This window comes from Triturus cristatus, chromosome 8, assembly GCF_964204655.1.
Source record: "Triturus cristatus chromosome 8, aTriCri1.1, whole genome shotgun sequence".
Taxonomy (NCBI): domain Eukaryota; kingdom Metazoa; phylum Chordata; class Amphibia; order Caudata; family Salamandridae; genus Triturus; species Triturus cristatus.
The window spans coordinates 566,738,578-566,763,091 of NC_140591.1; positions in this window are offsets into that span (position 1 = coordinate 566,738,578).

Consider the following 24,514-nt stretch of genomic DNA (forward strand, 5'->3'; position numbering starts at 1 on the left):
TTCGAATTGAAGAATGAGGTAGTGTATCAGAGTCTGAATGGATGATTTAGTGGGTGCATAACTAACTGTATAAGTGAGTGATTAGATGTGTCTTAGTGAAGGCATGGGTGAATGACTAATCTGTGTGAATGTCTGTAAGTTGGTGTCTAAATGGCTGCATGAGTTGGTGAGGAGCTACATGAGTGTCTATATGGGTTAAGGGTTTTATTGTCTGAGTACATGTATGAGTGTCTGACTGTGTGGGAGGGTGGGGGATGTGTGACTCCCTGCATGGATGAGTAAATGGGTGATTCACTGGGTGTATGGGTTCATGAGTACATCTGCTGAGGCTGTATGGGTAAGTGAGTATATGTATGGCTATGTTTGTGAGTGAATGGATGTCTCAGTGGTATATGTGTGAGTAACTAAATGTGTGAAAGGCAGTATATGTGAGTGCTGGAGTATATGAGTGACTATATGTGAGAGTGAGTGATTGTGAGAGTTGCTGTATGGATGAGCTTGTGCGTGAGCGTATGATGTAATCAGTGATGTCATTTGAGGTGTCATCATATATTCATCAGCGATGTCACTGATAATGTCATGAGTGATTTAATATGTGATGTCATCAGCAGTGCATTGCGGGGGCGCGAGTTATAGTTAGCTCAGCTAACTATAACGACTACAATTCTCTGGTTTTGTACAAGTGAAATGTTAGTCTAACTATAACGACCCTGATACTTGTTTTTTTTCCTGTGAATATCTATGGTTTTTTAATTGCTAATTCTTACCTATAATGTCCCTGAAACCTGTGTTTTTCAGTGAATTTCCGAGGTTTTTTTAATTTCTCTTTTCTAAAAATGCATACAAGGGCAGGACCTGGAAAGAAAGAGGAAGAAAGGCACAGAAAGAAGCAAGAGAAGTTAAGGGAGAGGCAATAGAGGTGCAGAAAGAGGAAGAAGGGTGCAGAAAGAAGCAAGAGAAGAACAGAAAGAAGCAACAGAGGTGCAGAAAGTGGCCTACTTTGACTGTACCTTTCCACAGACTCATATAAAGTAGCCTAATCACTAACCCTTCTCTCAAGATGGCTTAAACCTCACTTTTCTCTTGAAGGTTAACTATTCATCGACTGCTCAAAATAAAGAAGCAAGAGAGGTGCAGAAATAAGCAAGAGAGGTGTAAAAAGAGGCAATAGGGGTGCAGAAAGAGGAAAGAGGGGTGCAGAAAGAAGAAAGAGGGGTATAATGCCAGTGGCCCGCTTCATACCTCTGACTAGGTCCACAGGTGCTCCTCTGTGGTTGCATCTTTTGTTGTTGTTTTTTTAAATTTATAGTTTAGCTTTTATGGAAATGAGGAAGACTAAACCTGAGGTTACCACTCCCCAACACAGACTACCATACCATATAATTACTCTCCATAACACATAATCCCACTCCACATAATTCCTATACACTAAATACCACATACTTTCTATCCACGTAATTTCACAACATAACATACCAAATAATTCAGCTACACACACCGTACATCCACTCCACTTAAAAAACATTAGCAAAAAAAGATTACATTTACAACGCTAATAGCTGTAAATCTCGCAAATGCGAAACCTATTGCATTGCAAATGCTTGTTTAACTAGTTGTCATGTTTGCAGAGTGGTGGAGAAAGGGGGCTGGGCCTCCAACCAGCACTCAGGAATTCTACTGCATAGGACTTACAAGAAGTACCAGGTGTGCTTCTTGGCCCCCAAAGTCCCTCATGAGTTAAATGGACTTCATCCCTCAACCAGTAGTGTACCAGGAGACGCGTTTGCAGTGGTGTAGAAAGGGGGGCATGGCCTCCGAAGACATCTTAGAAATCCCAATGTGTCAGGACTTCTAAGGATCAAAACTTCTCTGTCTGTTCAATATGCCAACAACAGGCAATACCACGCATACCGAAGGTTAAGCTTATTACCTGGAAGGAAGCTTGGAGATTGAACAACTCCAAGATGGCCGACAATGCACGAAGAGTGCAGTTCTAGTCTTCCTCTGCACGCTGAGTTCTACTTGGGGCGCTCGCAATAGAACGTTGATGCACTTCACCTGAGTTCTTAACGGAAGTGCACGTATACCAAGTTTCTCGTGTAAGTTAGTTAGTTAGTTTAGTCAGGTTTACGCCGAGTCCGTTGGGTTTTCGGTTGTGAGTTTTAAGTTGTTAATGGACAATACCAAACTCTGAGTTCAGTGCAGTCATTTCCACTTTGTCTGAGTACCTGTCTTCAGAATCCATGCGCACACCACTGTTAAGGAGAACGCTACTTCCAGTGTCCTGCGCAATAGAGGGAAGACGCTACACAACCAAGAGAATAGTGCCTGAGGCGCGGAATACACACAAGGTTTCCGTTCCTCCACAGCTCAACAGAAAACAATGCAGTAATTGTGAGGCAGTGTTCGAGTTCCTCGTACAAGACAAGAAGTCTATCGAAGAGAGACTAACCAGAGCTAAGTACTAAACAATGTTATAAGAATATTAATAATACAACTACAGATATTCAAAAGAAAAGACGGAATAGGAGTCTATACTTACCAAACTCATTCCTCTCGCTGTATTGGTCGCCGGAGGAAACAACAGAAATAGAAGGAGATTAAAAATAGATATGCAGGTTAGTACACATGATTAACAAGAAATATAGACAAGCAGAGTAGGTAGAAAAACACAAGATAACACAGTGGATATTTCTTGATTAAACAGAAGTTCTTCATTCAAGAAAGAGCGGGCTATTAAACAATAGCAGGCAGACACGAAGACACGTAGAAGAGAAACAAGGTCTAAGGTTGTCCTGGTACGTGGGTTGGATTTAGAAGGGAAAGCTAAGGTTATATAACACTGGTGTTAAGATTGTTGTTTTGTGTTTTTCAGAATCAACAGCCGAGATTGTAACAAAACATGATGAAGAAACAGAAGGCTGGAACCAGATAACCGCAGGCAGTCTCTTTGTCTTCTTATTTATTTTATCCACTCTCCTTCCCCCCTTGGGAGATTCTGCTTGGTATTGATATAATTGTACCTGGAGATCTCCTTGGAGGGGCATTGGGAAAAGGCATCTCTGTTCCCGCGCAAGTTCTGGAAGCACCTGACACAATGTGTGGGACTTACTGGAGGTAACAGGAGGGGTAGTTGGCCTCCAAGGATGTCCTTGGGGGCCAACTACCCCTCCTATTACCTCCAGTAAGTCCCAATCTGCAGGATTGCTAAATTCTCAGAGCAGGCCATGTCCCCTTTGCCCACCACTCTGCGAACGTGCTCCCTGGTGTGCGATTTGAAGTCCCCATGCCTCTTGAGGGTCCCTGGGGGCCAACTAGCCCTTTTGTTACCTCTAGTAAACCCCACAGAGCTGGATTGCTGAGAGGTAAACACAGGCCCTGCCCCCTTTCTCTCCCACTCTGCAAACACGCCTCCTGTGCACTTATGGTTGGGGGATAAAGTCCCCTTCCCTCGTGAAGGTCCCTGGGGGCCAACTAGCCCTCCTGTTACCTCCAGTAAGCCCCACATAGCTGGATTGCTGAGAGATGCTCAGAGGCCATGCCCCCTTTCTACATCACTGTGCAAACAAACCTCCTGGAGCACTTCTGCTTGGAGGATGAAGTCCACTTTGGTCCTGAGGTCCTCAGGACACAAGGGGACCTCGTTGCCCCACTAGCAGTGGCGCGTTTGCATGGCAGTGTAAGAAGGTGCATGGCCTTCTGCCACCTCACAGCAATCCCACTGTGAGGGGCTTGCTGGAGGTACCTGGTGGGCTAGTTGGCCCCTAAGGACCCTCACCAGTGAAGGGGACTTCATCCCCCAACCCACAGTGTGCCAGGAGGTGTGTTTGCAGAGTCGTGCAAGGAGGGGTCAAGGCCTCTGGCGAGTTTCCAGTTTCTTTTTTTATTTTAAGAAGGGGGGCTGTGTGGTCCCCCTTCCCTTGACCCTTTTGGGTCCCGAGGACCCCATCCCCATGGGGATGAGCCATTTAAAAAAAAAATGAAAAGGGAGGCCGATTTCACCCTGAGGACCCCATCTCCCGGGGCATGCCATTTCTATTTTTTAATTATATTTAAAGAAGGGGCGCCATGTGGCCCCTCTCCTGAGGCCAATTTTGGCCCCGGGGACCCCATCCCACGGGGCTTGTCCATTTAAAAAAAAAGTTTTCTAAAGTAGGGGGGCTGCGCGTCCCCCTTCCCTAGGCTGATTTCAGCCCTGTAGATCCCATCCACCGGACCCAGCCATTTTTTTTCAATTAAGAGAAGGGAGGGGGGCCAAGTTGTTCCCCTCCTGGGTCATTTTCGGCCGCGGGGACCCCATCCCCTGGGGCATGGACTCTGTGTTGGGGACCACAGGGGGAGTCCTGCAGGAGTCGGCATTTCTTTTAGGCAAAGGGAGCTGCTGACATATAGCTGCCTTTGGCCCAAAAGCAATTCTGCTTCACTTCATGGAAGTGAGAGCACTTTTTCTGTTCTTGTTTTCATTAAGCAAAGCAGAAGTTTGCTATGACACTAGGGACTTTGTGCCATAAAATTAAACCAGGATCTCCAGTGGATCCTTTTAAACCTGATCAGCTTTTACAATTCCTGCCCTTACTTCTACCCACACTCAGTGAATTAATAAACTTGTCCCTCACTTCTGCTACTGTTCCCACTTCATGGAAACTCACTAAGGTCACCCCTCTGTTAAAGAAGCCTACGTTAGATATCTCCAAACCTGAAAGTTTTTGGCCGATCTCTTTACTTCCTTTGGCTGCCAAAATCACTGAATCCTATATTTAGACTTTATTTTTACTACATTTATAGAGGCTAATACCATCCTAGACCCGGCGCAGAACGGTTTCAGGCCTGGCCACAGTACTGAATCTGCTCTACTGGCACTGACTGAACAACTGCGGAGTACTTTAGATGAGGGCCTTACCTCTGCTCTGATTCTCCTTGATCTTAGTGCCGCTTTTGACACGGTATCCCAGAAACATCTGCTGCAAAGCCTTCAAGAGAGCGGCCTAGGAGATTCAGCTCTCGCCATTTTTGTGTCTTTTTTAGCTAACAGAACCTTTCAAGTCATCTCTCCTCCCTATGGCTGCAGAGGCAGCCTGTCCAGCATGGGCTTCCCCAGGGCTCAGCTTTGAGTCCTACATTATTTAATATCTATGTCCAGCCCCTGGCGGATGTGGCTAAAAGCAGAGGCCTTTCTATGGTCTCATATGCTGATTAACCCTGGGCACTGAACTCTGCCTCGCTGGTGGAGTTTTGCAGAATTTTAAATACTCCGTGTTACGTGGAGAATGTGAAGATCCTGCAAAACTTCTGACTCCGGAGCGGAGATCAACCCCAGACCCTCCTGCCTCCCACCCCCGCAATAAATATTTTCTAAATACAATTTACAATTAAAGTAAAATAAGTCCATACTTACCTTATCGTGGTGTCCCTGGCTGGCCTCCTACTCCTCGCTGTAATCTCCTACATCAGACATACGTCATGGTAGGACTATGCATGGGTGCGCATGCTCATTCCTACCATGCATTACAGCGAGGAGGAGGAGGGTAGCTCCAGATGCCGCGATAAGGTAAGTGCGGTTTTATTTTATTTTAATTGTAAATTGTATTTAGAAAATATTTATTGCGGGGGGTGGGTGGCGCGGAGCTTTTGGCCAACTGCGTAGAGTTCCACATAGAGAAACTCTGCCTGCTACGCCTAGGCCTAATGCTGATGACATTCAGCTTGTCATCTCGATATCCAGTACCTTTGACCAACACATCATCAAGTTCCGCGATGACATGATGGCCATTGCGGAATGGATGACGACCAATTGTTTGCGGCTGAATACAAGTAAATCTGAGATCCTCCTGATAGGCAGGGATACACACCTCTGGAATGACCAATGGTGGCCCACAGCCTTGGGAGTCCCTCTCACTCCTAAGCATACCGTTTAAAATCTAGGGGGCTCATTTATGAGCCCCTGCGTCATTTGTGTGCCGCCGGTGCGTCACTTTTTGTGACGCACCAGTGGCATAAAACATGCGCCATGTTGCGCCATATTTACAAAGTGACGCATCTAGGTAGATGCGTCACTTTGTAAACCCCTGCGCCACATTATACCTGCGCCAGGTATAATGTATGCAAGGGGGGCGTTTTGACGCAAAAAAGGGTCGTAGAAGTGACGCAGTGAAATCTACGAGATTTCACTGCACCACTTCTAGGGTGCAAATGCGTCAATTTATTGCGCCTGCCTCACAGCAGGCGTAAGACTGATGCAGGCCCTTTCACATGGGGCTTGCCCCATGTGAAAGGACACATTGCTGGACTTGCGTCACTTTTGTGACACACTCCAGCGATGAATCACTTTTGCGCCTAAAGATACGTCAGAAATACTGACGTATCTGTGACTCCTTGCGACATGATGCGTCATACTGTAAATATGACGCATCACTGGAGTCGCAGGGAGGGCGCAGTGAAAAGTGGCGCATCACTGTTTTCACGCAGTGATACGTCACTTTTCATAAATGAGGCCCTTGGTGTGTGGCTGTACAGCATGCTTACCTTTCAGGCATGGACCAAACTAGTTGGGAGGCAGCTGCTTTGGCCTCTTACGTGGCCTGAGGCTGCTGCTCGGGTTCTTTGACTTTCTTACTTGCCATGTCATCGTCCAGTCTACCATCCTTTCTAGACTGGACTATGACAACTCCCTGTTTCTGGCTGCCAACAAGGCAGGCATCACTAGATTACAGAGGGTGCAAAATTCCGCTGCCCATTCCATCTTGTAATCATAATCTACACTTGCTCCCAGTGGAAAAAAAATACATTCAAATCACTGTGCATCGCCCCCACAGAATTTTCCATGCCCAGGCCGCTTCCATTCTAACCAACCTTCTCACTCCCTTTATACCAGAACGTGCCCTCCGCTCATTACACCAACAACTGGTTTGCACCCCACGTCAGAAGAGCCCGGGAGGGTGGCCGTTCTTTCAGGGCTCTGTCTGCATCTCTTTGGAATGCTCTCCCGAGCACCATTAAGAACTTACAAGACCAAGGGGTGTTCAGGAAGGCAGTCAAGACTTGGCTCTTCCCTTAATTGCTTCCTAAGCCTTTGTCCCACCTTTCAGTCTTTTTTGTGTGGATCCAGCACTGGGATGCCCCGTCGCTGGGAATCCATGCACTCTACAAATCCACTAACATTACATAAAATATGGCAGGGCGGGAGAAGTGCTTCTGCCCTGCCGTAGCAAACTGCAATGTCCAGGGGGTAGGTACCCTGGGACATTGCTGGAGCTGGCCCTGGGGGGGTGGTGGTCCCAAGGACCAAGGAGAGCTCCTGGAGGGGGGGTGCAGCCCCATCCCATCTTCTGTGCAGCCCCAGGAAGGTGGTGGTCCCAGTGACAGTGTGGGAGGAGCTTGTGCCCCCCACACATCATATTTTAAAAATAGCCCCTGGGAGGTGGCAGTCCCCGGGGCTTTTGGGGGGCCACGAGGCCCCCTACATAATATTTAATAAAGCCCCAGGGAGGTATCAATCACTGGGGCTACAGGGGGCCCGCGTGGCCCCTGCATATCATTAGCATAGCCCAGGGGAGCTGGCAGTCTCCAGGGCTGTTGGGGCCCACTGCCTCCGCATCATAATTCTGCATTTTTAGTGTTTTATATAGCCCGAACCAGACCCGAGACATTGGGTATCAGAGCGCTTTACACAAATTTCATTACAGATGGACACATTAATTTTTGATAGGTATGGGGAGATTAAGTGATTTGTCCAGAATCTCAGGATGTTGAGCGTCGGTATGGAGACTCAAACCCAGTTTCCCAGCTTTGAGGTTGACTGCTCTAGCCGTAAGGCTACATCCTCTCCCCATTGCCCCCGGGACTTGGCCCACCTGGGGGCTTCAAGAAAACGAAGCGTGGGAGACCGCGCTTCATTTTTAAAAAAAAATTCGGTGGGATTCGTGGACCCTTAGTGAATCCTGCTGAATTTTTTATTTTTTTAAATGCATTCTTTGGCCCTCGGGTTCCCTGTGGGACCCCCTGAGCAGGCCTAGGGTCAGGGTGTTTCCACCCTGCCCCCTTTTCTTCACTTTAAATTTTTTTCTTGTGACTCGATTGAACCGAGTCACAGGATGGCTGCCAAAACTTCCTGGCTGGAACTATTTGCAGCCAATCAGATTGCAGAGAATGAGATCGGGAGGGCTTGCGGATCCTTCGCTTTGATATATAGATATATGTATATATTTAATATTCTCAAAAACTACTGAACAGATTTATACCATTTACCAAAAATGTCGCTTTCTGAACCAAGAGCTACCTTTTTGCCAAATGTGGTGTAATTCCGTTCAGCAGTTCAGGCTGTAGCCTTGTCTAAAGTTTGCTATAGAAATTTAACATGGAGAAAATGCATTTTGGGACCCCCCTTTTTTCTTGGCCCCTACTTGACGAATCACCCGAGACTTTCAAGACAGAAGCTGACCGGAGCGCCCCATGAGTTTGGGAAATTTTGCAAAGATTCGTCAAACAGTCCCAATGATATATGCAAATCAAAAAACTATATATATTGCCACTTGGCGGTTGACCGGGAGATAGTTATAGTTAGGACCTAGTTTCCATCGGAAAAGCATTTTTTTACTTGGCTATAACTTTGGCATCATTTGACAAATCTGCATTAAATGTTACCAAAAAAGTGTCAATGTGGGTACTATCGTTTGGGAAAGTTTGGGGGTGATCCATGCAGTGGATCCAAAAATTTAGGGCATGAAATAAGGTTGCATTTCTAATGTTAATTTCCATAGGAACCTTTAACTACTTCTACAACCGAACTACTGAACGGATGTACACCAACTTTGGCTGTGAGGTAAATGTCGGTTCAAGGAAGTACCTTTTGCTTATTTGGTGGAAACCCATTCAGTAGTTTTTAAGAAATGTATGTTTAAAATTATAGTGATAGCTCTGGCCGGATGTATTTTGCTAAGGTTTTGCAATGAATCACAAATGTGCATCCCAACGGGAATGCTCTGACTGGGCGAAACATGAATAGAAAGTTCCAGCCACCATTTTATTTACCTAGAATGGTTCCTGGGGCTGAAAATCTGCGTGAAAGTCCACATGACTGGTCGGGGTGGGAATACTCTGACCCCATGGTTGAGAATTTAAGGTGTTAGTGACAGATGTTATCTGTCCAAAATGTATTTGTTTAATGGTGCAAGATATTTGCGACAATGCAGCTACCGCTAGCACACCAACCCTGTGTACCATCACGGGGACATCACGGCTATTAATGTTGTTGTGAATATTTGTGGAAGTATAAAGAAATATATCAATGAATCTTTAATATGCATTGTATAGAGATATTGATAAATGTTTTATAGAGTTATTTATGTAGTTAGTTATCTTGTGTGATTGTTAGAATTACTTATATTGGTATGGCCATTGAATTTCTACTTTTGCTTTCCGCTTACTGCATTCACAACGTGTTTGGGGAGATTGCGATTACCAATGACATTGCGATCTCCGGCCTCACTGTGAAAACGGAAAAAAGGATTAAGAGATAGTTGTTCTTGAAATACAGTGGATGAAGTCATCAGTGATGTCATCAGAGATGTCATTTGAGATGTCATCAGTGATGTCATGAGTGATGTCACTAACCATGTCATGAGTGTGATGTAATATGTGACGTCATCAGCAGTGCATTGCGGGCACACGAGTTATAGTTAGCTGAACTAACTATAACGGAGGATTTTCAATGGTTTTGTACGAGTGAAAAGTCCAGCTAACTATAACGCCCCTGAAACCTATGGTTTTTTCAGTGAATTTCTAAGGTTTTTTAAATGCTAATTCCTAACTATAACGTGCCTGAAACCTATTGTTTTTTCAGTGAATTTCAAAGGTTTTTTAAATGCTAATTTCTAACTATGCCTACAGAGATAGGACATGTGAAGAAAGAAGAAAAAACGCACAGAAAGAAAAAAAAGAAATGCAGAAAGAAGCAACAGAAGTCCTCAAAGACGAAGATAAGTGCAGGAAGAAGGCTAACGTGCAGAAAGAACAAACAGAAGAGCAGAAAGAAGCCTTGTTGCAAAATCATCCTGTCCCCTCAACTTTTTCAGACGGATACTGGTGGTAACTGAGTCTGACTAACCAGTCCTAGAGCCAGTGCTATGTTAAAAGACACTCAGAATACAGTGAAAACACCTACATACATACACTAGGGAACACTATGCGTTGGGGTCCCCCTGTGATCAGCATGACCTCCTCTGTAAGACCCTAGTATATAATAGGGCAGGGGATTAAAACTACCTCTTAAAACGCGCCACAGGGCGTGTTTGCACACGTCACCTCAGGCCCCGTCCCCTCACTTCCCCAATGTGTAAACACGCCCTGTGGCCGTTTTAAGTTGGGAGATTAAGTCCCCTTGAATCCTGAGGGTCCCTAGGGTCCAACTAGCCCACTAGATACCTCCAGTAAGCGCCACAGAGCTGCATTGCAGAGAGGTGTAAAAAGTGGCACGGACTGGATCACCTCTCTGCAACGCAGCTCAGTGGCGCTTACTGGAAGCACCTGGTGGGCTAGTTAGCCCCCAGGGGCCCTCAGGATTGAAGGGGAATTATTTCCCCAACTTGAAACACGCCATAGGGTGTGTTTGCACATGTCACCTCTGGCCCCGTCCCCTCCCTTCCCCACTGTGTAAACACGCCCTGTGGCCGTTTTTTAAGTTGGGAGATTAAGTCCCCTTGACTCCTGAGGATCCCTAGGGGCAAAATAGCCCAGTAGGTACCTCCAGTAAGCGCCACAGAGCTGCGTTGCATAGAGGTGTAAAAAGGAGCGTGGCCTCAGACCACCTGTCTGCAACGCAGCTCCCTGGTGCATACTGGAGATACCTGTTGGGCTAGTAGGAGTATTGAAGGGGAATTAATTCCCCAACTTACAATTGGCCAGGGGGCGCGTTTGCAGAGTGATGCAAGGAGGGGGCGTGGCGTCCGGCGCAATGCCGGTCTTTTATTTATTTTATTTTTTTAAGAAGGAGGGCTGTGTGGCCCTCCTTCTTTTTCTAATTTACTTGCCCTGGGAACCCCATCCCCCAGGGGCCTGCACCCTAATTTTTTTTGTTGAAAAAAATTAATTTGGCCCTCCCAAGGCCTTAATCGGCCCCGGGGACCCCAACCCCCAGGTCATGGCCTTTTTATTTTAAATTCTTTATGAGGGGTCTGCGTTGCCCCCCTCCTCAGGCCACTTATGGCCCCGGGGACCCCATCCCCCGGGGCCGGCCTTTGTTTTTTATTATTTAAAAAATATATATATTTATAGAAACACCTAGGACATGCTGGACAAACCGTATGTACCTATCACCATGACGATTTGCGTGATATTCATTAAAAGGCGACTATGCATAGAATGAATCCGCATGGAATGTATTTACACCGCTAGTGAAGCTCTGACGTGTCTGACACCCTACTGTGCCTAATCCCGTCGTTATATGATATATAATATTACCCTTGTCGTTTATTTATACAAACATGGGTAGCTATTGACGGGCACATTTAATATACACGCACACCAAGCCATTCAAAGGGGATTCAACAAAAATTCGACCAAACTATGCAAGAAACCCCCTCACGGTTAATAAAACACACATTCACCGCCGGATGTGTAATACTTTTTATTTTACTCTCTGGAAAGGAGACAAACCTCACTTGAGAGTCACAGCGTGCTCCTGGCTGAGCCCAATGCTGTGTTACACCCACCAGTGCCCACCGAGTGCCTCACACCTCTGTGTTGTATTCCACCAGCTAGTGCGTATGGTATGACACTCTCTAGCCCATGTGCACTGTAACACCACCCCGTGAATATGTCATGCCACTCTTGCCTACGCATGGGTTATATTGCCCCATCTAACGTGCCTTCCTCGATGCCTATGTTACAACGCACAGCGCTATGCCATACATATTACAATCAGGGATCCATATCTTTGTCACAGTGCATATGCAACGTTACACTCCCCAGCACATATTTTATATTACAACTTTAGAGACTAGTTAGGTTACACAACACTGCCCTGTGCATATTACACTCCAAGGCGCATATCGCATAGCACGCGCTAGTGCCTGTGCTATCTCGCACTCTCCAATGAATCTGTCATTGCGCAAAATGTATTGCATATTATATTTCACGCCCGGTTCATCTTATATCACACTTTTTGGTGCATAGTTTATACCATATACTATATCTAGTTTTCATTTTCAATCGTGCTCTCAGGACTATGTTCTATATTACACTGCGGAGGAGAATCAAAACCGGTTTCAAAGGATATCAATTAGGGCCTAAGGAATAGGTCCCCTTTATAGAGCAAAGCGTAACTGGAAAAATATAGATCAAAATATGTCAACCACCAAACACCCACTTAAGATGTGAATATAGATATAAAGGTAAGAATATATATACACCTTAGTATCAATTTTTTTTGTATTTTTTAATTCAATAATTCAATAATTCATTTTAGTAATTCATTTTGATTGATACAGAAAAACATTTATAGTTTTATAAATACATGACAATAAAACATACATATGCACATCAACAATATATATATGATCATAAAAAACAGCGTTCAAGGCCCCATAAGTAAACAGTCAGATTCATACACCTACTCATTCAGTCTAAATCACATTCACACAAACACATCTCAAAATACACATATTATCCTTGGATATAAAGATGGATATAGTCGTTGGTGTATCTTCCAACGATGGCCAGATGTTACATGAAGAAGAAAGAGGTCGTCAAATCAAGCGCCAACGCGCGTTTCGGTATCGGACCCACAGGGGGGTCCAACCTTCATCAGGGCAATGACCAAGGATAATAGGGGACAGGAACACACCTAAGAACTAAAAACAAGTGACAAATAATAAACATAAATGAACCATATATGACATCAACCAACAATGATACGTAAAGTTAGGCATAGTATTAAATGCCAAATTCTTCACAAAACAGACTGTGGACATTAATAGTTAATACAAAAACAATATCCAGTTACTTGAAAATCTAAATCGATCACAAAATATTATTTATCTCGGCCCAATGGGTCCATCGGTAGCTCAAACCCACCTTGACAAAAGAACAGAGTTCAAAGCGTACAATAAAGAATGATAGAAAACCCAACACCAAAAAGTGTATCCAAAACATACAGAACAGATCCTGTGAGTTTGTTTAAAGAATTAAAATGCTAATAATAAAAAAGAACCCAATGACACCTGTATGGAAAATTCCAGTTAGAGAGTGTGCGAATAAAAATGATAATGAACCCGTGGAGACAAAAGAAATAAGTCATAACTGATACATACTGAACACACAGATACTAGGTTCCACGTAGGTATTGATGAGTCGCACCCAAGTTTAAGGCGTGGTTACACAACGAACAGAGGCTTCTCGTCTTTTCTACACAAACGAGAAAGGTCAGAGTTGGTCAGAGAAGGTTTTGTAATTAGAGAAAACCTTTTAAAAGCTACAAGGGAGTTGCAAATTCTTTAACAGCAGATTTAGTGTATAAACGTCTGACTAGAAAGGTACTCGGAAGTATGTGTTTGCAGAGAGAAATCAAAACTATATAAAAAGAATATCTGGCTTAACGAACGCCGAAATGCAGAGGTAAATGTATTACGCTTAAACGGGCCAAAATCGAAACAATAGCAAGGACGATATATGTACCAATCAGTGGTGAAAGGGGCAATTGCATGAACGATTCTGAATGCTTACTAATATCCTCAGTCTAAGTAATCAAAGATGTACTAACAACCAATGTAAAGAAGTCGGTCTGAGTACGCCTCGACAGTCACAAATAGGTACACTTTCTAAGACTACTATTAGATGCGGGAAGACAATATGTTAATGGTAAGTAACCCACGGAGCCAGCTATAGACTACTCCCCGTACGGGCATGTAAATAACCCAGAGGATGTTGGTAACTGCGGTTAAACGCCCATAGAGGCTTACCTGTTAGTCAATCAGGGGTCGAAATAATTCCTTCCTCGAGTATTTCACGCGCTGCATATGACAAAGTAGGACACATTCCTCACTTCATGATTACATAATTCCGCCATGTTAGGGACGTGTAGCGATTCAATGGTGAGCCGTCGCCTCGGCAGTATTAGGTAAACATCCCTCCTAAGAAATATAAGATGTGGGGACAATATATTTACTACCCGTCTGTGCCCCACAGGGTATCAAGGCAACCAGGCTGCATGTTAATCACCATAGCGGCATAAAGGAGTCACGAGAAGGTGACTAAAGCAAAAAAAGGGGGGGAGCTTGTCACAGCCTACCTGTTGGCTAAATAGTATTCGAGTATCGCCTTCCCGCAGGGTTTCCCGCGGTGTTTCGCGCACAGCAAAGATAGAGGTCGAATGGATTCCTCGCTAAACGTTCAAACTATCCCGCCCTAATAGATATACGTAGCGGTTAAGTCGTGAGCCAATCAGAAGCTGAAGGATTCTCCATAGAAAGAGAACTAACACGTCATCAGTGAAACCATGGTTTAAGCGCCATGATGGAACTGGTGGCTGTAATACAAAGTTCAGGGCAATATGTTGCAAACAGAGGGTAGTGTTAACTTTAAATTGGCTATTAGGTCAAATCGTAAATAAAGCAAGCAAAATACCTCAAAAGGGATTCATTTCGAAGGATATAAATATAACGTCAAGCACTCTGGAGGGAGGCTCCAACTAATAGAATCGAGATGAGTACCTAAAGTAATGAAAAATAAAAATAAAAAGAAATGAATTAAAGTTCTGAATCAGACCGTTTTATACTAGAATAATCAGGCAATTACGTAATCGCGTTTTCCCAGGAAATGGTTTCGTTTAACCCACATTGGACAGATTTCTGATGGAAGTGGGATTCCTACCCAGCGGGGTATGTATCTTCTCTAAAATAGTCCATCTCAATTCTGTATCCTTATGGTTTTTGCTAAGCCAGTGGTTGACTAATGGCGCCGATGTTTTGTTGGTCCGAATATTAGATTTGTGTTCACAAATTCGTAGTCTTGCCTCCCGACCAGTTTCCCCAATGTAGGGGAGGTTGCAGGGGCAGATAATGATGTATACCACGTTTGATGACTGGCAGTTAGTCATTTCTTGGAGCATAATGGTTCGATTATTGATATTAATGGTATTGCCAACAATTGCCTGAGCGCATGCTTGGCAAGTACCACATCTGTGGTTGCCTTCGATAGGTTTGGTGCCGACAATGGCTGTTTGAGTTAAAGTTTTGTTCTCTTTGTCCGATACCTTGCCTCGAATCAGGCAATTTTTCAAGTTTTTGTTGCGTTTAAACGCAAAAAGAGGTTTGGGAATCCCCATTTCCTCGTTACCTACATTGAGCAGATACCAAAGGGAATTGATTGTTTGTCTGACCTTATGGTTGATGTTGGAGTGTTTCGTTACATACACTAGTTTGTCCATTGGGTCAGATTCTTTCTGTTGGAACATGGTGTCTCTATTGAAGTAACGCGCTCTTTTAAAGGAATCTTTAATGAGCTTTTGGGGATAACCTCTTTTAAGAAATTTGGTCTTAAGGATATCGGCTTGGACCAAAAAGTCTTTCACTTGTGAGCAATTTCTACGCAAACGTAGAAATTGGCTGAAAGGGATACTATCCCTCTGACTTCTTGGATGATAACTGCCATATTGCAGCAGTGTGTTTCTAGCAGTTGGCTTAGTGTATAGATACACACTGATTTTGTTGTTACAGTGTTCGACCCAAACGTCCAGGAATTCAACCTTGGTATTACTGAAGTGAACTGTAAATTTGAGGTTTGAATCAGCTGCATTTAACCAGGATACGAATTCATCCAAAGCATCATGGTCACCGCTCCAGATGAAAAATATATCATCTATGAAGCGTGACCATGCTCGGACGTTTTCGTAAAATGGGGCCATGTCGTTGTAGATGTTAAATTGCTCGAATTTGCCCATATAGAGGCAGGCAATACTGGGGGCACAGGAAGCCCCCATACTGACTCCCTGGATTTGATGAAAAAATTCGTTGTTGAATTCAAAGTAGTTGTCATTTAAGACAACCTCAAGACACTGTATAACAAAAGGGGCGTTGATAATAGGATTATCGTTGGTAAGTATTTCCTTTATCACCGCTAATGCTCCCTCCTGTGGAATGTTGGTATACAGCGATTCCAGATCAAGGGTAACTAAAAGTTCCCTGTCTGGATCGAATGTCATATTCTCAATCTTGGAGATAAAGTGGCCCGTATCTCTCACATACGACTCCAATTTACTTACCAAGGGATTTAGAAAACAATCCACATATTTTGCAAGGGGTTCAAGCGCCGAGCCAACGGTGGAAACAATAGGCCGTAAGGGCGGGTCGTTAGCGTTTTTGTGTGTCTTGGGTACTCCGTATATGATTGGTAGTGCGTATGGTATGACACTCTCTAGCCCATGTGCACTGTAACACCACCCCCTGAATATGTCATGCCACTCTTGCCTTCGCATGGGTTATATTGCCCCATCTAACGTGCCTTCCTCGATGCCTATGTTACAACGCACAGCGCTATGCCACACATATTACAATCAGGGATCCATATCTTTGTCACAGTGCATATGCAACGTTACACTCCCCAGCACATATTTTATATTACAACTTTAGAGACTAGTTAGGTTACACAACACTGCCCTGTGCATATTACACTCCAAGGCGCATATCGCATAGCACGCGCTAGTGCCTGTGCTATCTCGCACTCTCCAATGAATCTGTCATTGCGCAAAATGTATTGCATATTATATTTCACGCCCGGTTCATCTTATATCACACTTTTTGGTGCATAGTTTATACCATATACTATATCTAGTTTTCATTTTCAATCGTGCTCTCAGGACTATGTTCTATATTACACTGCGTCCACCTACCCTTTTCACGGGCATTACATTTTGCGATGGGGGGTGGAGGGTCAGGGGGTGTTTCTGCCAAGTGAGCCCGGAGTCACAGTCACAAACGTCCTCTTCTTCCTGAATAAAAGTGAGATTATGCTGCATACTTGTTCATACTAAAGTAGTTCACACAGACACACATTTTAAAAACAATAAAGTTCCTAATACCCACCTTCTCTGAACAGTTAGCTTGCTGCCCCATCCACCTCCTCCCTATCCTCTGTTGTCTGAATCCATGGACTAGCCTCCTCCCTCCTGCCATGCATGGTCTGATGTGCTGCCACTGCCCTGCATTTAGCATGATGTACCAGTCCACGCCTCCTGCCCTCCATTGCCCAATTCTATGGCCCATCATTGACCTCCTGCTTAGCCTCTGTGCTAAGCTTGCTGCCCCTATTCTCCTTCCCCCTGCCCGCCGATGTCTTTGTGCATGCCCCTGCTCCATCCTTTTTGCCCACCATGTTCCATGTACCTGCCACTCCTATCTACTCTGAGTGTTCTGTTGAGCTGACACTCCCCTCCCACCTGCCTAGCATTGTCAGATGACTGTAACCTGTCCCTGCCACCTCCACCCTGCCTGTCCACATGCCATGCCCCTATCCCCTTCCTCCTGTCCTCCATGGTCCATTTTAATGCCTCACCCTTCTGCCCTCCCTGGTCTGTTGTGCTGCAACTGCTCCTCCTGCCTACCCCGTGCGGTCTGTTGTGAGGCCCCTTCCCCTGAACTCTCTTGTCTGTGCCCAAGTCCTGACCCTCCCTTCTATCCTCCATGGTCCTTTGTGCATGCCCCTGCACCCTCCTTCTTTCCCATCTTAGCCATTGTGCTGCCACTAACCCTCCCGCTTGCCATGCATGGTCTTCTGTGCTGCCATGGCTCCTCCCACCTTCCCTGTGTGGTCAGCTAGCTGCCCCTGACCCCCTCCCACCTTCCCTCCATGGTCTGTGTGTATGCCATCATAGTCTCATTGTTGCTCTCCATGGTGTGTCTTGTTTCTAGTGCCCATCCTGCCTGACCTCCATGGTCATCTTGCTGCTCCTGCCCTGCCCCCTTGCCCCCAGCCCTCTGTTTCCATGTGCAGACCCCTATTCCCTCCCTCTGGGCTTGTCTGTTCCATTGTAATGCCCCTGATCCATACCTCCTGCCCTTTATGGTCTGTTATGCTGCAGCTTTCTCTCCTGTCTGTCCATTATGGTCAGCTAGCTACCATTGCCTCTTTCCCCTCTGTTCTCTGTTGTCCATGTGCATGGTCCTGTCCCCTCCCTTTTGCTTTCTATGGATTGTTGTGCTGCACTCCCGTCCCGCATGCACTGTGTGGTGTATTGTGCTGCTGCCAACCCTGATGCCTGCCCTGTAGGGTCAGTTTGGTGCACCTCTCCATGTCCCTCCAGTCCTCTGTTATCCGAGTCCATGTCCCTACCCCAATTCCTCCTGCTTACCATGATCCAATGTACCATACTTGCGAACATTATAAACTTGGTAAGAGGGAGATTTTGAAAAAAAACTGGGGTATTGATTTTCCCCTTTGAGTTACATTGGAAAAGAGGAGATTGTAGACATTACAGATCAAATTAAGCCCATTTGAGCTTAAAAACATTGGACGTTTCCTGGCTGAAACGGGTCTGTTGGCATGTATGGTTGTACTACTACTGCCTCTTCCTTCTGCCCACAATGGTCTATTATATTGCCACAGCCTCTCTTGCTAGTTCTGTATTGTTGGTTTGTTGCCCCTGCCCCCCTTTCCACTGTCCCCCATAGTCTGTTGCACTCTCCTACCTGCCTTCAATTTTCAGAGTCTGTGCGCCTGGCCTCTGCCTCTCAACAGTATCCCAATGAACAACTAGATTGCTAACATTCTATATTTATTACAAAAGTGTGGAACGCCTGACGTCATCTTGATGTATTCAAAACTGTAATACCTAGAGTATTTCCTTTAGAAATGATGTAAATGATAGGGTCTTATTTGCATTAAAATTATGGTTAGTGCTCTCAAAAACTAAATTGAGGACATATTTTCTGAGTGTTCAAATAGCGACAAAGAACTTTTAAATTATTTGTAATCTTTATGTTTTTTAATCCAGTTGACCACTTTATTAAATGTTGCACCTAGGGGAGAGGATGTGGTGTTACTTCCAGAGCTGCAGACTTTGCAACTGGGGAACCAGGTTGGAGTTTCTGCTTCAGCTCAACACTCTGTGATTCTGGTCAAATCACTTAATCTCCCCATGTCTACAACCAAAATGAATTTGATCGTGTGTGATGTAACCAATGCTCATGTAAAGCACTCCAATACCTGACAAGTCTGCACTATATAAAACTGCAAATACACAAAAAATAAGTGTTTTGCACACTTCTGTCATTGGGCTACATGTGGGCTACATCTGGGTGATATTTGTGCTGCATTTGGGCTCTTTTGTCTCTGGTGGCCATCTTGGGAGATTTATTTGTTATGAAGTTTCCTAATTTCCTCATTTACTGCAGTCTCCTCAGTAGGAAATGCTTTCAGTTTTTTACTTTGATTCCATCAAGGAGGTATTCAGATATGTCACACATTTGCCATAAATTCTGAATATTAGCACTCTAGTTGCTCATTAGATCACTGTAGTAAAGCTACTGCTCACCACGGAAGTCTGCTGTTGGTATTAAAAGTGCATGTTTCAGTCTGCATATCAGAATTTTTTAATGAAATAGAAGAGGATTTGAGAAGTCACTCAAAATGTGCCCTAATTTTTCTTTCTTCAGCACTAATCATAATTTCTATGGCAAAATGAACCCCCTCATTTTGTTTCTTTTTAAATTAAATGTTTTAAGTGTTACCAGTTTATTCCAATCAAGATGGCTTCAGGTGTGCCATACTTTTGTCATAAGTAAGACAGTAAGCGCTATAGTTGTTCTTAAGAACACTCTGGGACATTCTGTCATTGGGCTATACTTGTGCTACATCTGTGTGATATTTGGGCTACATTTGGGCTCTTTTGTCTCTGGTGGCCATCTTGGGAGATTTATTTGTTATGAAGTTTCCTAATTTCCTCCTTTACTGCAGTCTCCTCAGTGGGAATACTTTCAGTTTTTTATTTTGGTTCCATCAAGAAGGCATTCAGATGTGTCACACATTTGCCATACATTCTGAGGGCCCAATTCACAGAACAAACTTAAGACAAAATCCTAAACTTAGGACCATTTTGGTATTCACAGAATGCACTTACTACTTCTGGTATTCACAGAATGAACTTACTACTTTTGCGATTCACACAATAAACTTACTTCTTTTGCTATTCACAGAATGGATTTACAACTACTAACTTTACGTCCGCACTCGGGCCGGAAATTCCGGCCCGGAGGCGGAGTATCCGGACCGGAGGCGGGGCTTCTGGGATGGAGGCGGGGCTTCCGGGCTGGAGGCGGGGCTTCCAGGCCAGAGGTGGGGCTTCCGGGCCGGAGGCGGAGCTTCCAGCCCAGAGGTGGAGATTTTGGCCATGGCTAAATCTCCACCACTGGCCGGAATCCCCACCTCTGGACCGGAAGCTCTGCCTCCGGCCCGGAAGGGCCGCCTCCGGCCCGGAAGCTCCGCCTCAGGGCCGGAATATCCTGCCCGAGTGCGGACGTAGAGTTAGTAGTCGTAAATCAATTCTGTGAATAGCAAAAGTAGTAAGTTTATTCTGTGAATCGCAAAAGTAGAAAGTGCATTCTGTGAATACCAAAATGGTACTAAGTTTATGATTTTGTCTTAAGTTTGTTCTGTGAATCGGGCCCTGAATGTTAGCACTCTAGTTGCTCATTAGATCACTGTAGTAAAACTACTGCTCACCAGGCAAGTCTGCTGCTGGTATTCAAAGTGCATGTTTCAGTCTGCATGTCAGAATTTTTTTATGAAATAGAAGAGGATTTGAGAAGTCAAAATGTGCCCTAATTTTTCTTTCTGCAGAACTAATCATAATTTCTATGGCAAAATGAACCCCCTCATGTTGTTCCTTTGTAAATTAAATGCTTTAAGTGTTACCACTTTATTCCAATCAAGATGCTTCAGGTGTGCCATACTTTTGTCATAAGTAAGACTGTTAGCGCTCTAGTTGTTCTTAAGAACACTCTGGGACATTCTATCATTGGGCTATACTTGGGCTACATCTGGGTGATATTTGGGCTACATTTGGGCTCTTTTGTCTCTGGTGGCCATCTTGGGAGATTTATTTGTTATGAAGTTTTCTAATTTCCTCATTTACTGCAGTCTCCTCAGTGGGAATACTTTCAGTTTTTTATTTTGGTTCCATCAAGAAGGCATTCAGATGTGTCACACATTTGCCATAAATTCTGAATGTTAGCACTCTAGTTGCTTATTAGGTCACTGTAGTAAAGCTACTGCTCACCAGGGAAGTCTGCTGCTGGTATTGAAAGTGCATGTTTCAGTCTGCATGTCAGAATTGTTTTATGAAATAGAAGAGGATTTGAAAAGTCACTCAAAATGTGCCCTAATTTTTCTTTCTGCAGCACTAATCATACTTTCTATGGCAAAATGAACCCCCTCATGTTGTTCCTTTTTAAATTAAATGTTTTAAGAGTTACCACTTTATTCCAACCAAGATGGCTTCAGGTGTGCCATACGTTTGTCATAAGTAGGACTGTTAGCGCTCTAGTTGTTCTTTAGAACACTCTGGAAAGCTGCAGAGAACACAAAGGAATCAACTGACAGTCTCTGCCCTTGTTGGATGTACATGTTTTACTGGAATGTCAGACTTCATTCTCATATGACTGAGAAAGATAATGTGAATTTACAGAAAATATGCTCTCAGTTTAGCTTATAGATCACCTTCCAAACCTCTGTGGGATAAGCATGAGAACATAGTTTTCTTTCAAACATGATCCATGATATCACAGCAGAAGGCTTTTTCACATGGTAAAATCACCTTAGAACACACCACAATTCCTAAAATGAGTATGGTACCATCAACAAATGATTTATAATGTAACTAAAGTCTTAAAACCTTCTATTAACTGCAATGCTTTTTAATGAGGTGCTATCATGTATATTGGTCCCAAGATGGCTGCAACACTTCTTGGATGAAGTGCTGACAGCCAATCATATCTCACGATGAGATGTGTGGTTAGGCTCCGACCCAGATATATATGTGATTTTACTTTTGATTTTCTCAGGAACTACTGAACGGGTTTACACCATTTAGGCAAAAGGCACGAGTCTGAATTGAGGACTACCTCTTTACCAAATTTGGTGTAATTCTGTTCAGCACTTCAGGCTGTAGCTGCGTCAACAGGTCCTATGGGAAAATGCATGGGGAAAACGTGTTTTGGGACCCCCTTCTTTCTTGGCTCCCGCTTAACGAATCACCGTGAAATTTTCAGGATAGGAGCAGACCGGAGCTGGCCACAAGTTTGGAAAACTTCGCGAAGATTCATCAATCGACGCCAACGTTATTCCAAATAGAATGTTGCGGATTTCCTATGGAAAATAGGTCCTAACTATAACTACCTACTGGCGACTGCCAGTAGGTAATATATATATATATATATATATATATATATATATATATATTCACTTAAAAAACCATAGGTTTCACACACGTTATAGTTAGGAATTAGCATTTAAAAAACCTTGCAAATTCACTTAAAAAACCATAGGTTTCACACATGTTATAGCTAGCTGGACATTTCACTCGTAAAAAACCATTGAAATTCCCCCGTTATAGTTAGTTCAGCTAACTATAACTCGGGCGCCCGCAATCCACTGCTGATGACCTCACATATTACATCACTCATGACATGGTCAGTGACATCACTGATGACATCTCAAATGACATCACTGATGACATCACTGATGACATCATCCTTGTGATAGAGTGGCAGACCTCCTGTCATTTACTCTCTTACTCACCCATATACACACTCATCCACCCATACTGTCCTGCTCACATACTGTCTTCAAAATACATACAAATAGTGAGTCACTCGTTCATGCATCTATACACTAAGTAAGATCCCCCACTGAACCATACAGACAATCATACTGATACTCTAAAAATGAACTAATAACCCATATACACACTCATGTAGCTATACACCAACACATGCAGCCACTTATACACAAAGTGAGACACTGATACAGATATTTAAATATTTAAACATTACTCACTAATACTTGTATTCACTAAGATACTGTTAATAAGTCAGTTATACAATTATTTTTTTTTTTAAAAACATCCATTTAGACACTTATTTACCAATTTATTCTTCCATTAACCTTTAGATAACATATATAAAAAATAATAATTTTTCCAGAAAGACACATAGTCACTGGATGATGTCATCAGTGATGTCATCAGTGATGTCATTTGAGAAGTCATCAGTGATGTCATGAGTGATGTCACTGACCATGTCATGAGTCATGTAATATGTGACGTCATCAGCAGTGGATTGCGGGAGCGCGAGTTATAGTTAGCTGAACTAACTATAACTGGGGAATTTCAATGGTTTTTTACGAGTGAAATGTCCAGCTAACTATAACATGCGTGAAACCTATGGTTTTTTCAGTGAATTTGCAAGGTTTTTTAAATGCTAATTCCTAACTATAACGTGTGTGAAACCTATGGTTTTTTCAGAGAATTTGCAAGGTTTTTTAAATGCTAATTCCTAACTATAATGTGTGTGAAACCTATGGTTTTTTCAGTGAATTTGCAAGGTTTTTTAAATGCTAAATCCTAACTATAACGTGTGTGAAACCGATGTTTTTTTTGTGAATTTGTAAGGTTTTTAAATTTATGTATGTATTATTATATTTTTTATTTTACAATAAACTACCTATGTATATAGTTATAGATTGACTGTCACCCAGGCCCTCGTCACCAGCCGGCTGGACTACGGAAACACCCTCTACGCCGGAACCACAGCCAAGCTACAGAAAAGACTACAACGCATCTAGAACGCCTCCGCCCGACTCATCCTGGACATCCCTCGACTCAGCCACATCTCCGGCCACCTGAGGAACCTGCACTGGCTCCCTGTCAACAAGAGGATCACGTTCAGGCTCCTCACCCACGCACACAAGTCTCTCCACAAATATAATCGCTATATGCCTCTAGGAATAACAGGGAAGCTCCCTGTAATCTTTTGTGACTCAATTATTTTGAGATGGAATATTCAGGGGATTAGAACTATTGGGGACCTCTTTCTAAATAATCATATGATGTTGTTTTGTGAACTTCAAGAGAAGTATGGTTTGCAACGCTCGGATTTCTTCAAATATCTTCAAATTCGAAGTTTTTTAGATAGACGTAATTTAAGAGGGCGTATTAGCTTGGAAAAAAACTTGATTTTGGAATCTATAAAGGGGAGATGTAAGATCTCTCAACTTTCTAAACTTATAATGGCAACCCAGCAGGACGACCTTGTACACTTTGAGCAACGTTGGGATAGAAGGTTGGGGGTAGAAGGTATTGACCTACAGCTTGTATTGGGCCTGGTGGATGCCGTTCTTTTATCAGGTAGCTTCAAAAGTCAATGTTATATGGCTATTTTTGATCTGTACTATTCCCCAGCGAAGATAGCTAAATGGGAGACCAGTCGGGGGGACGTTTGTCCTAGATGTGCCTTGAGGGCAGCTGACTCGG